This window comes from Lissotriton vulgaris, chromosome 3_1 (assembly GCF_964263255.1).
Source record: "Lissotriton vulgaris chromosome 3_1, aLisVul1.2, whole genome shotgun sequence".
Classification (NCBI taxonomy): domain Eukaryota; kingdom Metazoa; phylum Chordata; class Amphibia; order Caudata; family Salamandridae; genus Lissotriton; species Lissotriton vulgaris.
The window spans coordinates 426,873,447-426,886,594 of NC_141689.1; the positions used below are offsets into that span (position 1 = coordinate 426,873,447).

At 46.1% G+C, this 13,148-nt stretch overlaps 1 protein-coding gene across 1 annotated transcript in view; it reads left to right on the top strand.

The window, feature by feature from the left end:
* IL31RA (interleukin 31 receptor A) overlaps window positions 1–13,148 on the top strand; it is an 883,863-nt gene that overhangs the window by 710,453 nt on the left and 160,262 nt on the right. The gene's annotated exons all lie outside the window — the stretch shown is intronic.

The window sequence follows — 13,148 nt, forward strand, 5'->3', positions numbered from 1 at the left end:
GTCATTTAAGACAGTGAGGGCGGGAGCAGGACAGGCCAAGAACACCTGGGCCAGAATGCGGGCCGGACAAGTGTCAGATGGAGACCCTGATTTTACACGCTTAAGAAGCGGGGAGAGGGACTCACTAGTTAGCTCCGGGATGTGAATAAGGCACTGGGTGTTCTGTGGTGAAGAGCAATCTAGTGAAGGGTTTGATGGGGGAGGAATGTGTGCTTTTATTTGTACAACTTTGTCGATAAAAAACTCATTCAGTGAGTTACACAGTGACTGGGAGGGCATGATCATAGGTGAAGGCCTGTCTGATAGAGCTAACTCGTGAACAGTTGCAAAAATTTCACGAGGCTGGCATTCTGCTGCCAGTATGCGTTGTGAGAAATAGTCTTTCTTGGCCTCTTGGATGGCTTTTTTATACTCTGAAAGCAAGGTGGTATAGTTAACTTTACTGGCAGGACAGTATTTCGACCTCCAAGCCCGTTCTGCTTGACGGACCGTTAATTTAATTGCTTTCAGAGCAGGAGTAAACCACTTGTTAGCATGGTGATGGTGGTTGATGGTAACTTTCTTCAAAGGGGCCTTTTGATCACGGAGATGGATTAGCCAATTATCCAGAGTGGCCAGCTGAAGTTGAGGAGGTACATCAGTGAGAACAGGGCAGGTGGCAGTTAAAGATTCGCAGAACGCAGGAATATCAAGACGATTCCAAATTCTAGCCCAAAGGGTTTTGGAACCACGAGGGGCATTTCGCAAGCGAAGGTCCAAGGAAAATGACAGTAAATGATGGTCGGACCATACGCAGGGAACAATGGACCGATTGGTGGTGGGTAGGTTAAGGGTCCATATTTGGTCTAGGATGTGGCCCCGGGTGTGTGTAGGGGCACGGACGTGTTGAGTAAAATTTAAGCTTGATAGCAATGAGGTAAAATCCTTAGAAGTGGGGTCTTCTGCGGGGTCACTGGGCCAAAAGTTAAAATCGCCAAGCACAAGTACGGTAGCGTTGTTAACCACTAAAGGGCCCAGCAGCTCCTGAAAAGCAAGGATAAACTGGGAGGAGGTTTGGGGAGGGCGGTAAACCAGCACACAAGTTACGGGGGATTTGGGTAAGACAGAGCGCGCAACCAACACAATATTCAAATGCAGTCCTAATGCAATGCTAAGTAGTTCGCAATGCAGTTCGTATTGTCAGACCAATGCAGGTCTTAATGCAAGAATAATGCAATCCTCAATGCAAGTAATCAGACAGTTCGTAATGCAAGAATAATGCAATTCTCAATGCAAGTAATCCGGCAGTTCGTAATGCAAGTAAAACGCACTCCTTAATGCAGGTAATAAGGCAGTTCGTAATGCGAGAATAATTCAATCCTCAATGCACGTATTCAGGCAGTTCATAATGCAAGAATAATGCAATCCTCGATGCACGTAATCGGGCAGTTCGTATTGCAAGTATAACGCACTCCTTAATGCAAGTAATAAGGAAGTTCGTAATGCAAGAATAATTCAATCTCAATGCACGTATTCAGGCAGTTCGTCATGCAGAATTAATACAATCCCTAATGCAAGTAATAAGGCCGTTCGTAATGCGAGAATAATTAAATCCTCAATGCATGTAATCAGGCAGTTCGTAATGCAGGAATAATACCAGGCATATCGACATGATTACCGCGGGCACCGCTAGGCCCCAACCACAGACAACTGTCCTGAACTTCTGAGGGTGGCCCCAGTCCTTCCGGGCAGGTCTGGACCGCTTGAGGACTCAGCGCGTCTAACGCGAGGCATGCGGGAGAGAGACAGGAGCATTCCTGTACTCCTCCTGCATGCCTCCCTAGAAATCCTTCCTCATGTTGAGGCTCGGGCCGACGGCGGCGATCTTGATCCGCAGCCTCCATTACAATGACGGCTCGGGCCACAAACAGCTATACAGCAGTGTGGATGATGATTCACGCTGCATGCACACTGCAGTCACGGGGTACTTTTCTACCAGCACCACAGACTCCACAGCAGTCTTAGGCTGCACATGCACAAAGCGTTGCTGAGACTTGGTTGGGTTTCGGGCCACACAGACCCAGGGCAATGCTTTACGTAAGTCTCAGGCTGCAAAAAGCACGCGCACAGAGCGTCGCTGAGACACATTCGGAAACTTTGATGTACCTGAGTTTCCAAAACAGGGAGCCAGCTCGCCTTAGGCCCTTGGAGACAAGTTACTTCTGGACACAGCACACAGCAAAGTCTTTTCAATCTAGGGGAACACAGCACACAGCAAAGTCCCTTAGCTTCTCTTTAGTCAAATCAGCAAACTGCAGGCATGCCCCAGACCACACAGCAAGGGTCAGTCCTTCTCTTCAGACTCTTCAGCTGTTCTTCCTTGACAGAGGTTCCTCTTGACCACGAAGTAGTTTCAATCCTTTTCCAGCTTGATCAGTCCAATGTCAGGGGTTTCAGCTCTCATAGTTATACCCCTAAATGTCTTTGAAGTCTTTGTATTCAGGGGGCACTGGCACCTGTCCAAACCAGCTATGGGTGTCTTCCTGCCAGTGACACCTTCCTCCTTTGATGGTGGGGGTCTGGTTCCTCAATCACTCAGCAGGAGGTGGAGCCATTCTTTTATGGCAGCAGCCCAGGCCTCTTCACATCCAGGGGGCTACTTCTCCCCCCTACACTCCAGAGGCAGGTTAGCCTATTGCTGTCTCACCTACTCCTCCCCTGGGTCATGACAATTCCCAGATCCTATCGCATTCAAATCCAGACAGTCAATACACAACCAGGCAGAGACATACAGAATTGTTAGAACAAATAACCAACCACTTGTAAAAGCGTGGTTTCTAAACACACAGTTAAAAAACCATCTTCACAAAAAGATATGTTATTAAATTGTGAGTTCAGGCACACATAACTTCACCTCTCCATCTTAAGCCTATGGAAAGATAGGCTGGAAACATATTACACAGCCTTCCCCATTCTGTCCAAGATGGCCTTGTAACAGTGAAAAACGAAATGGAGAGTATTTCACTGTTAGGACATGGTACACACCTCAGTACATGTCATACCTTTCACAGACACTGCACCCTGCCCAGGGGGGTACCTTGGGCCTACTATAGGGGTGTCTGATGTGCATGGAAATGTAAGGATAAGGCCTGGCAAGTGGGTGCACTCGTCAGGACAACCTGTCAGTTAGCAAACTGCGCTCAGGCACTGCAGTGGCAGGCCTGAGTTCTCTCTTTAGGGCTACTTCTGTGGGTGGCACAATTAGTGCTTCAGCCCTACAAGTAGAATTTGCATTACCAGCCAGATTTACTAAGTCTTTCTGTTACCATTACAACATGTTGGGCAACGCAATTCAAAGCCTTGTTTGGGATTTACAAAGCCACAAATGGCCTGATGTGGGAGGCCTTCTGTAGTGTTGTAAAGAAATTTAAGGCAACCTAGCAGCTTGTGCTGTATTGTGTTGCACTCCACTCGAAGGCGTTTCATGGGTGGAGCATTGGTGTCCCCATGTATCCACCCATGGATGTTAAACAGTTTCAGATTTATTCAGGTTTGGAAAGCTGGAATTGCTTGAAATCAGTATGCCTAATACAGAGAGGCGAAACAAGAAGACATATGCTTATTTCTTCTTGTTACTTCCTCTTTCTTTGCTTTTACATAGAAAAAAGAATATGGTTCTTTGGATTGTTTTTGTACAGAAGAGCATCCCTTCCTGCACAAAACAACCCTGTCTCCTGCACAAAAACAATCCTGTCTGTAAAGCAGGCAACATTGCACCATGATGCAAGGGTACATGCCTTGGGACTAGGCAAACACAAGTATGCCTACGCAGGGAGAGAGCTGAAGAGTAAATATGCAGTTTTCAGCTCTTTTCAGCTCTCTACCATTCACACAACGCAGCACAGCAACTTTTTCTTGCTGCCCTGCTTCTGAGAACTTTTGATAAATATGCTCTTACATCTATCACGAGAATCCCCATTGTTGTGTTGTTTGCCACTTGCAGACCTCAAATAAAGCTGGTTTGGCCCGGCAATATTAGGCAGGTCATTATATCACTAGGACTGTGCTAGGTTTTTATATTTTGAGACTCCAAAGTTGTTCAGATACTATTAATAAAATACCTTTGGGAATAGCAAACAATCGAAAACTTACACAAAAGTGTAAGTTTACCTTTGTGAATCATGCCCTTTGTGAATGTTTTTGTATCTGTGTTTAGTAGTGCAATAGGCCATTTTGGTCCACACCCCATTACATCTATATCTGCCTTTAATATGATTGATATCCTTGCCTCCCTCGTTGAGGGGGGTACTGCCCTGGTGTGAACAAAGCTATTGAATTAATCTAACAGTAAACTGACCAAGAATTGCAGTAGGTTTTTAGAAGATGGGGACTAACCCCAGACTTGTCACCTTCTGTACTTCAAAGCTTTTTATAGCTTTCACAAATTTTCTATTTTAGTACCAGGCTGTCTTGTTACCCTTTTGCGCCTCGGTCAACTTCTCTTTGCCTACTGTGTGTAATTTCCACATATTGAATCTTTACTGTATAATTGCTTGTGTTACAGGGTATGTTTATAATTTTTTCACACACTGCAGCAAGACACCTTGCTGCGCTGTGTATAAGGGAGAGGACAGGAATGCACCATTTCTTTCAAGATCCAATGAATACCTGCTGTCTCCTTACACTGGTGCACTTTTAGCTGCTTAGCACCAACACAGTCAATCTTGCACCATGGTACAAAGGGTGCCTGTGTTGCAGGTAGGATTGCTTTGGTGCAGGAAAGTACACCTTACAACACACAAACATTCCTTTGAGGCTTTTTCTTCTTTGTATATGTGCAGCAGAATGCAGCACACATAGAAAGAGGAAAAACGAGTAGAAATCGGATATTTCTCCTTGTTACTCCTTCCCTGGGAGGGCATAGCATTTAGACGCATTCCCAGGTCTACCACTCATGGTAAATCTGGAATTGTGCCAAAATCCACGGGTGGATGTGTAGAAATGCTCATGCTCAATTCATGGAAAACATCCCTGGGGCAGAGTAACGCAAGGCAGCGTCCAGATTACCAAGCCATGCAAGGTGGCCTTGCATGGCTTGGTAAATCTCATTCTAGGTTTTGCGTCGTCCTCTGTCCCCTTGCGTGGTGCGAGGGTGATGTAAAACCCCTTGATAAATCTGGCCTTTAGTTTGGAATGCCTTTAGCTTCTTCTGTCCTAATAATTCACAATACTTTTACCGTCGTGATCCCTGATACATAAGTCAGAGCTTTCTTTTCACATGTTTTGCAGCCAGAAGCTGCCCATTTTATTGCCTTTCTAAAAGATATTTTGATTTACCTTTGCTGTTACATAAGTCAGAGCTTATTTTTTCATTGGTTTTCCAACTGACAGCTGGACACTTTATTGCCGGATGGGTGACGGTACAACGCGTACCGTCACAACGCGTGCTGTTACAACGCGTCCCTTACAACGCAAGTCGTTACCACGACTTGCGTTGGGGGCGCGGATATCGAATAGTATAATTTACTATTCTAACATCAGTCCCCGTGGACACTAGGGAAGGTGTTGGAATAGTAAATTTACTATTTTTAATCTTCTAGCGCCCTCCAGCGCAAGTCGTGGTAACGACTTGCATTGTTACGGACGCGTCGTAACAGCACCGCGTTGAAACATCCGCGTTGTAACGGATGTTTCCCTTTATTGCCTCCCTCATCGAATTTCTGATTGACCTTGCTATGGAGTATTCCATTCTATTAAGTTCCAGCATCCATAGCTGGCCTCTAACAGCTATGATTTTACGCCAACCATTTGTGAGAGTGTTTGTGTTGCTTTTGTCACTCATGTAGTTCTTACTGTTGTTCAGTTTGAGTTACCTCCTTGATCTTTTTCAATCTAGACATTGGTACTATATGAGTTCTTCCAAAAGAATACTGGCGTGGAGGAATCCTCTCGGTTACTGAGTTTTATACATTTCATGATTTGTGCTAGTAAGGTTAATGAGGCTACTGTCTTTTAGTAGGCAGCCAATAAAATGCTATCTAGTTCCTCTCAGATTGTAACCTATTACCCACTTGGGTATATACCAGTGCATGATCTGATATTTCCATTGTAGGAAGATGGCTCTTTATATGGTATACCAAAAAGAGGTATACCATGCAAAGTGTCCAGGTATTCCCTTGCTAGCAGACAGGGGCTTGATCTAGCAATCCCAAGGTGCTCCTTTATGTGGTTGTCTAGTCGAGCAGCCTTTGGCATATCAGAGAGGAGTCTTAGACATCTGCAAATATACACATGCATCAATAAATGATGCCACAACTCATTAAGGAGATCCCCACCAATTTTTAAAAATAACACGTATCTTTATATATGTTAAGGTAACAGAATGAATACGATCAGTTAAGTACATTTTTCAAGAGAAATACCTTTGCATTTAAAAAAGTCAACAGTGCATTTTTTAGAAGCTGCAATGTTATCCAAAGGAAGGAAAAAAAAGTATGGCATTGAGGTACAGCGCTGGATTTTTGTCACCGAGAGCATTTACAGTAGAAGGGCCACCAAACAGAGGCTGTAGGCAATGTCAGAGAGTTCACAAGGGGCAAACCCAAAGAGACTCAGACTTTTGTGGTTGCTGTGTCTCTTAGTCTTCTTTGGGAGTGCCTGCAGAATGCAAGGAAGCAGCTCTTCTGCTCCACAGGAGTTCCCATGTCTTGGCAGAAGTGCTAGCAGTTCTCCAAGGCCTTTGGAGGCACAGCAGCTTGTAGGACGAGCCGACGTTGGTGCAATCGTCGTGAACAGCAGACAGGCTGGCAGGGTTGGTACCAAGTCAGTTGCTTCTATCACAGTTCTTGCTTTTTGCAGCTCTTTGGTCCTACTTCTTTTGGTCGGCAGGATCTTTTTTTCTGATGCCAATGTTGCCCTAAATACTGAATTTTAGGGGTTTTTGGGGAGTGTGGGCCAGTAGCCAATAGGCCACTATGCCCCCCTATATAATCACTTCCTGGGGCAGGTGGTCATAACCCTATTCCAGAACTCCAGATTTTGCCATCACAGATATGGCTAACTTTGAAAAAGTTGCATCCACTAAAGGTAGCCCAGGATGGACACTACCGCCTTGCCTTGCTAATTTTCTCACCTGTCCAGGTGCTATGGGGCTCTGGACAGAGGGAGTCAGTTTTCTCTCCTGTTAGAGAAGCCATATTCACATACCAAAGGTGGTGGGCCTCTTTGAAGGTCCCCGGCCTTGGAATGCTAAACCACAGGTCATCATGTGGGAAGGGGTGCCAGGCACCCCCTGCTTGAGCAGGCTTGGTTTATGGTTTGGAGAGCAAAGGCTACTTACACATCCACAAGGGACAAGGATCCAAGGGACAGTTTACCGACCAAATTCCAGATGTAATCCCCAAATTCAACTTAGATCAATGAACATAACAATCTGGTGGTCAAGAAGAGAAAAGGACAACATAAGAAAACACAACTACTAGTTATTTAGGGCCCGATGTAGGTAAACTCCACTTTACCACTTCTGAAATACCGAATCATACCGATTCGGTATTTCAGAAGTGGTAAATTGGAGGGGGGGGAAATGTAGGTAATCCAGATGTTTTGATTACCGATTCGGTAAAAATCGGTATTTACCGATTCGGTAAATACCGAATCGGTAATGCCCATTGATTCCTATGGGCTTTGAAGCCCATAGGAATCAATGGGCATTACCGATTCGGTATTTACTGAATCGGTAAATACCGAATCCATCAAGGGTGCAGGGGGTGTCCCTTTGACACCCTCTGGCACCCCCAATACAGGCGTGGGTGCCATTCGGCAGGCATACATGCCCTAAGGGCACTATGCCTGTCACATGGCATAGGTGTGCATGCACACCTGGATTCGGTATTTTAACACCCAATTGGATTGGGTGTTAAAATACCGAATCTGAAGGGCCTGTGGGACTGAAAGTAGTCCCACCTACATCCCGAATTTTAAAACTCGGTAAACTTACCGATTCGGTATTTTTCTAATTCGGTAATTTTACCGAATTGGTAAAATACCGAATCGGACAAAAAAATGTCCCCTACATCTCAAAAGGCCAAATACCGGTCGGAAACGGCCGAATTCGGCCGTTTCCGACCGGTATTGGCCACCTACATCGGGCCCTTAGTCTTTTAACATTGTAATATATCCCAGTGACAGGTTATGTTCCCTAAATAGGATTACTATCAGGGACAGAGACTATTACGAAACAGTCAGATTTCCACCAACTGCCAAAAAAGTGGCCAGTATCATCATTTGGATATCCTTCCTTCCTACCACTACACCTCTTTAACATAGAGGAAGATGATGTGGTTCGGATTTCGTATCAGTCACCGTGACCTCCACAGAAAATGATAAACAAAGACTCATGACCAACTTGGTCACCTAATCTTATGATGTATACATAAGATATCTCTTAGATATGGTGATGGAAAAAGATAAAGAAAGATGGTGCAGTGCAAGTGAGTGACAGTTAAAAAGGATATGGAAGAGAGAAACCTTTTATTGTAATATCTCTCCCAAACCGAATAAAAAAAGTGCAGGCGCTGCGTGTATCAAATATGCCGCCGATAGTAATAAATGGTCGACTAGTTTCAGCCGAGAAGGCAACTTCCCCAGGCTTTCTTCAGGACCTATGCTTTATATAAGCTACTGCATCCGCGAAAATGTGCATTTGTACATAAACATATTACCTCTGTACAGGCAGAATGATTTTCACACCTGAAAAAGAAAAGGATAATGATAAAGAAACAAAGTAGTTGTGAGAACATGTATTAGAAAAAACATACTTGTCATTTTTCATGCCAAATTAAATGGCTACGTTCATCTATAAGAAACAGGTCTACTCACCTATCCTGTATGGGTTATTAGCCTCACCTCACCCGTTAACCACTCAGGTAGATGAGACTCCGCCCTGTTAGGAATATAAATATGCTTATTTAGGGGGGTATTCAAATGGGAATACCGAGTGGACTATTCTCTTCTTGCCAGTGCTCCATGTTAAAACAATCTTATTGCAGAATAACGCATAAAATAAAATAAAATAAAAGAGCCTTTCCATCTGCTGGTCTAGTCCATTGACCTATTTGTGGAATAGCACTTATGTTCTAAAGTATTCATTAGTGCAAATCTTAGATAAATGTAAATCACGTTTAAGACATTCTGTTGTCTATAATGTTCCAAAAGAACATGGTCAAGAATAGCTTGATATTACCATCTACAAACTTGTCCTATCTTACAAAGACCCAGATGAGGACATAGACCCCTCAATAGTGAATTGCCCACCTTAAGTCATCGTTGTTTGTGTAGATGTGTCATGCGCATCGTTTTGGAAGGATGCTGAAATTGTATTGGATACAGTTAATCACTGCCCTTTAAGCCGCTAAGTCCTTGAGGTGGCCTCACCTCCTCAATTAAGTGTAAGGGTTCTAATACTGCTTAGCGCTATTCTCATGACTTATTACAAGTCGGGCGTGGATCTTTAATCTACCGCGTTCAGCCGGTTAGTGCCTCTACCAATCAGACATTTAATCGTTGTGTCTCTAGGCATTCAAGAACTAAATCTCTCCAAAACTCGCTCGAAATGCGCTTGTACGATCTGCAGCCTCACCTGTCCGTCGGTGCCTCGGGCTTCTCTTAAATTGGTGGGAGGTCCCGAGGCATAGTCTTTAAAGCCATTTTTTGCAAACAGACACCACAAACGCGTTGCGTAGCATCATAGCACTACAGAATGACGTCACAAATGGAGATTTTGTAGTTTAATCGAGAACGTTTATTTTTATTTATTATTTATTCGTTTGTAACATAGCAATCCATCCTTCTTCGTGTTATCAATTTATATAATCAATGTTTATGATCAGTGAGTTTAGCATATTGTCTCTTAGGTTATCGGTTTTACCCAGTATGGATAATCTGTCGTTCTAAATCATGAACAATAAAGTTAGGTCTGAGGCAGAAAAAAGTAGTCTTAATACACAGAACCCCAGGGACTACAAAGAGGGGTTCTAGGACAATAATATAGATGCCCTTTAGGTTCATAGATGTATTGATCAGAGGAAATAATATATATTCTCCTCAGATGTTGCTGAGGATTTGTCTCACATGCAGAGCATTCAGTCTCTTTTTTTAGGAACAGATACTGGAACAAAATTTCATGTAGGAATGCGTCTAGAAAATGAACAGAGCAACGTCCTTAGGTGGCCTTACATGTGTTTGCAGTTAACCTTGACCCGTAACATACTCAGTACAGCAAACCCTCAGTTTTTTTGCTTCTGTGAGCACACACAAGACGATACTGGGAGCCCTGTAGTTTTCTTATCAGTTAAGTCAAAACATTTTGAGAAATAGTCATTTCACAACAGAGTCCACGGTATGGTATTTAGACTTTGGGTGTCGCTATGTAATCTAAACACCCATTTTTGTTCCTTATTGAAAAGGTACTTAGCTTTGTCACTTAGATGAGGTGGTATAAAAGGTTTTTCTAGTACTCTCCAGAAAAAATCGTCTGGCGAATGATTGACTTCAGAGAAGTGTCTTGTTAGTTTTGTGTTGTTCTTTCTACACCAAAATGTGCTTTTGAGCTCTGACATGCGCAGCTTCACTTTACGCGTAGTCATACCAACGTAGTGGTACCCACAAGGACATTTGATTAGGTAGATAAGGTTATCACTATTACAGTTAGTGAAACTAGTTTGTGTCCATGGTCTCCGTGTCCCAATGCCCACAGTTTTAGATTGATGCTTTTGTGGACAGATGGCGCATGTTCCACAAGGGAAATGTCCTTGAACAGGTGGAAGATTCCATAACGTACCAGTTATTCTTGGTTTTTGTTGTCTAGGACGTGTGGGTACCAAGCTATCCCGTAGGTTATGACCCAGTTTGAAGGCAAAGAATGGCATTGGTATCTTTTCCTTGCTTGTGTTCAAAAACCACCAGTTCTTTCGTATACATTTCTGAATTCCATTTGTGAGTGTATTGAATGTGTTCACAAAAGTCAGTCGCCCTAGTGGTGGTTTTACAGTCTTAGGCTCCGAAAGTCCTTCTCGATGGTTATTAGTTGTGCGCTTACATGCCTGTTTGATTAGCTTCTTTGGGTACTTTTGTTCTTGTAATTTATTTGACAGATCACCAGCATGCTGCCTGAACTTTTCAATTGTCGAACAGTTTCGTCTGAAATGTAAAAATTGTCCGAATGGCAAGTTATCCCGCAGCGACTTAGGATGTTGACTGTCGTAGCGTAATAGCGAATTACTTGCCAGCGGTTTGCGGAAAAGTTGCTTTCCAATCCTGTAGATGTCACATAGATTGATAAATCAAGAAAGGATATCCTGACTTTGTTCACCTCTAGAGTGAACTTCAAAAAATCATTACGAGTATTAAGCCAAGCCTGGAATTGGGTGACTGACTCCACATCTCCACACCAAATTACAAGAATATCATTGATATACCGCTTCCATAGCTTAATTGACTTATGGAAGGGGTTATCGTTAGTTAACACACATTCTTGCTCAAAATTATGAACGTTGGGGTGTGGCTAAGATGGCGACCTAGAAGGACGTTTCCCGCAGAGGCTCCCCCATCCCCATCCCGATCCTCCCATACCGGCTATATCCGACGAAAACCCCCCATCGATGTCCGAGAGTGCTGGGAGGCCGAGCTGTTGCTCCACACCGGTTGCTGAGTGAAATTCCGATCCTCCGGAGCCCAGGGGAACGCCTGTTATGACCTGCGGCTGGTCCCGCGAAATGGCGACCTGAGAGCAATGGCCAAGCACGAGGCTGAGGGGGTGAGTCTCGTGCCCTCACGGCCAGGCGGCCTGCCTGTACACCCACTCTGGGCGTCAGAGAGTAACTCCTGGCTGGGGTTGAGCCGGGCGGGAGCCCCGGTGGCCACTGACATCTTCTCCAGGTGGTTGGAGCCGGCGTAGCGGTGGCGCACTGGGAGGCGCAAAATCTGAGGCACGAAACCTGGTGTGCAGCCAGGCCTGGCGTTTGCAGAGGCCGCCTCTCGTCTGCCTAGCACTACGGGGGGCCAGGAGAAGACCCCGCAGGACGTCTCAACAGAACGGTGAGCAGCGCATGGCCCGGTGCTAGGGCCTGGATGCCTGTGCCTCTGGGTGGGCCCTGGCGCTGAGGAGAATTCCCGGGACCCGTTGGCTTCCCCGGTGGCCGGCTGCAGGCGGAGTGGCGGCAGCGCACGGGGGGCTCGGAAATCGAGGACCGGTGCTGGGCGGCCTGGTCCGGCGCGAGCGGCGGCCGCCCCCTTCATCCGCCCGGCACCTGTGTGGATCTGGGAAGGGGCAAATGTGAAACCCCTAAGCAGACAGCAAGCAACACAGCACGGGGCAACGGGACCTGGGCACCCTTGCTTCTGGGTGGGCCTCAGCTTGGATGGACCTTTCCGGAAGGCTGGATGCGGAGCAGTGTCAGTGCGCACGGGGGTGCGAAAATTGAGGCCCGGTGCTGGCAGCCTTGCTGAGCGGCCTGGCATGACGCAGGTGAGGGCCACCCTTCTATTTGCCCGGCATTGAGCACGGAGGGAGACCACACGCAGCTTCCTTAAGGCGGTGAGCGGAGCAGAACGGTGGGGACTGGGAGTGGGCCCCTGGCATTGCTGAGAGTACAGAGGCCTCTGGGAGGGGTGAGAGCCCGGTATTTGCGGCTGTCATATCCCCGCTGACACATGCTGTTCCCCTCCCGCTCAGGCGCTTGCACTGGTGTCTCTTTCTGTGGTTCGAGGCACAGGCTGAGCCCCGACCCCCCCCACCAAAGAGACTAAACTACGCAAGCCGAGACTTTCCAGGACACCGCAAATAGGGGGTGCGGCATAAAGAGGGAGAGACCACACACCGCATAGCAGACGGCCAACACCGAAGATACGAGAGGACAGGGTGCCTCCCCATCAAAGTTGCACCCTTAAAGCTCCGCTGCGCTGTTCGGGGCTTGTGGGGAGACACGGACCTCGGGGAAACCCTCCCCGTCTCCCCCAACTGACACACAGATCCCACCTCCGAGGATGCTTACACATCGACTGGCGACGTGTGGCTCTTGCTGGGCGCCTAAAACACGCGGTCCTGACGTGAGGACCGACCCAGGAGGTCTCCAGCTTCCAGGAGAGAGGCAGCCCGAGGGGACAGCGACGGG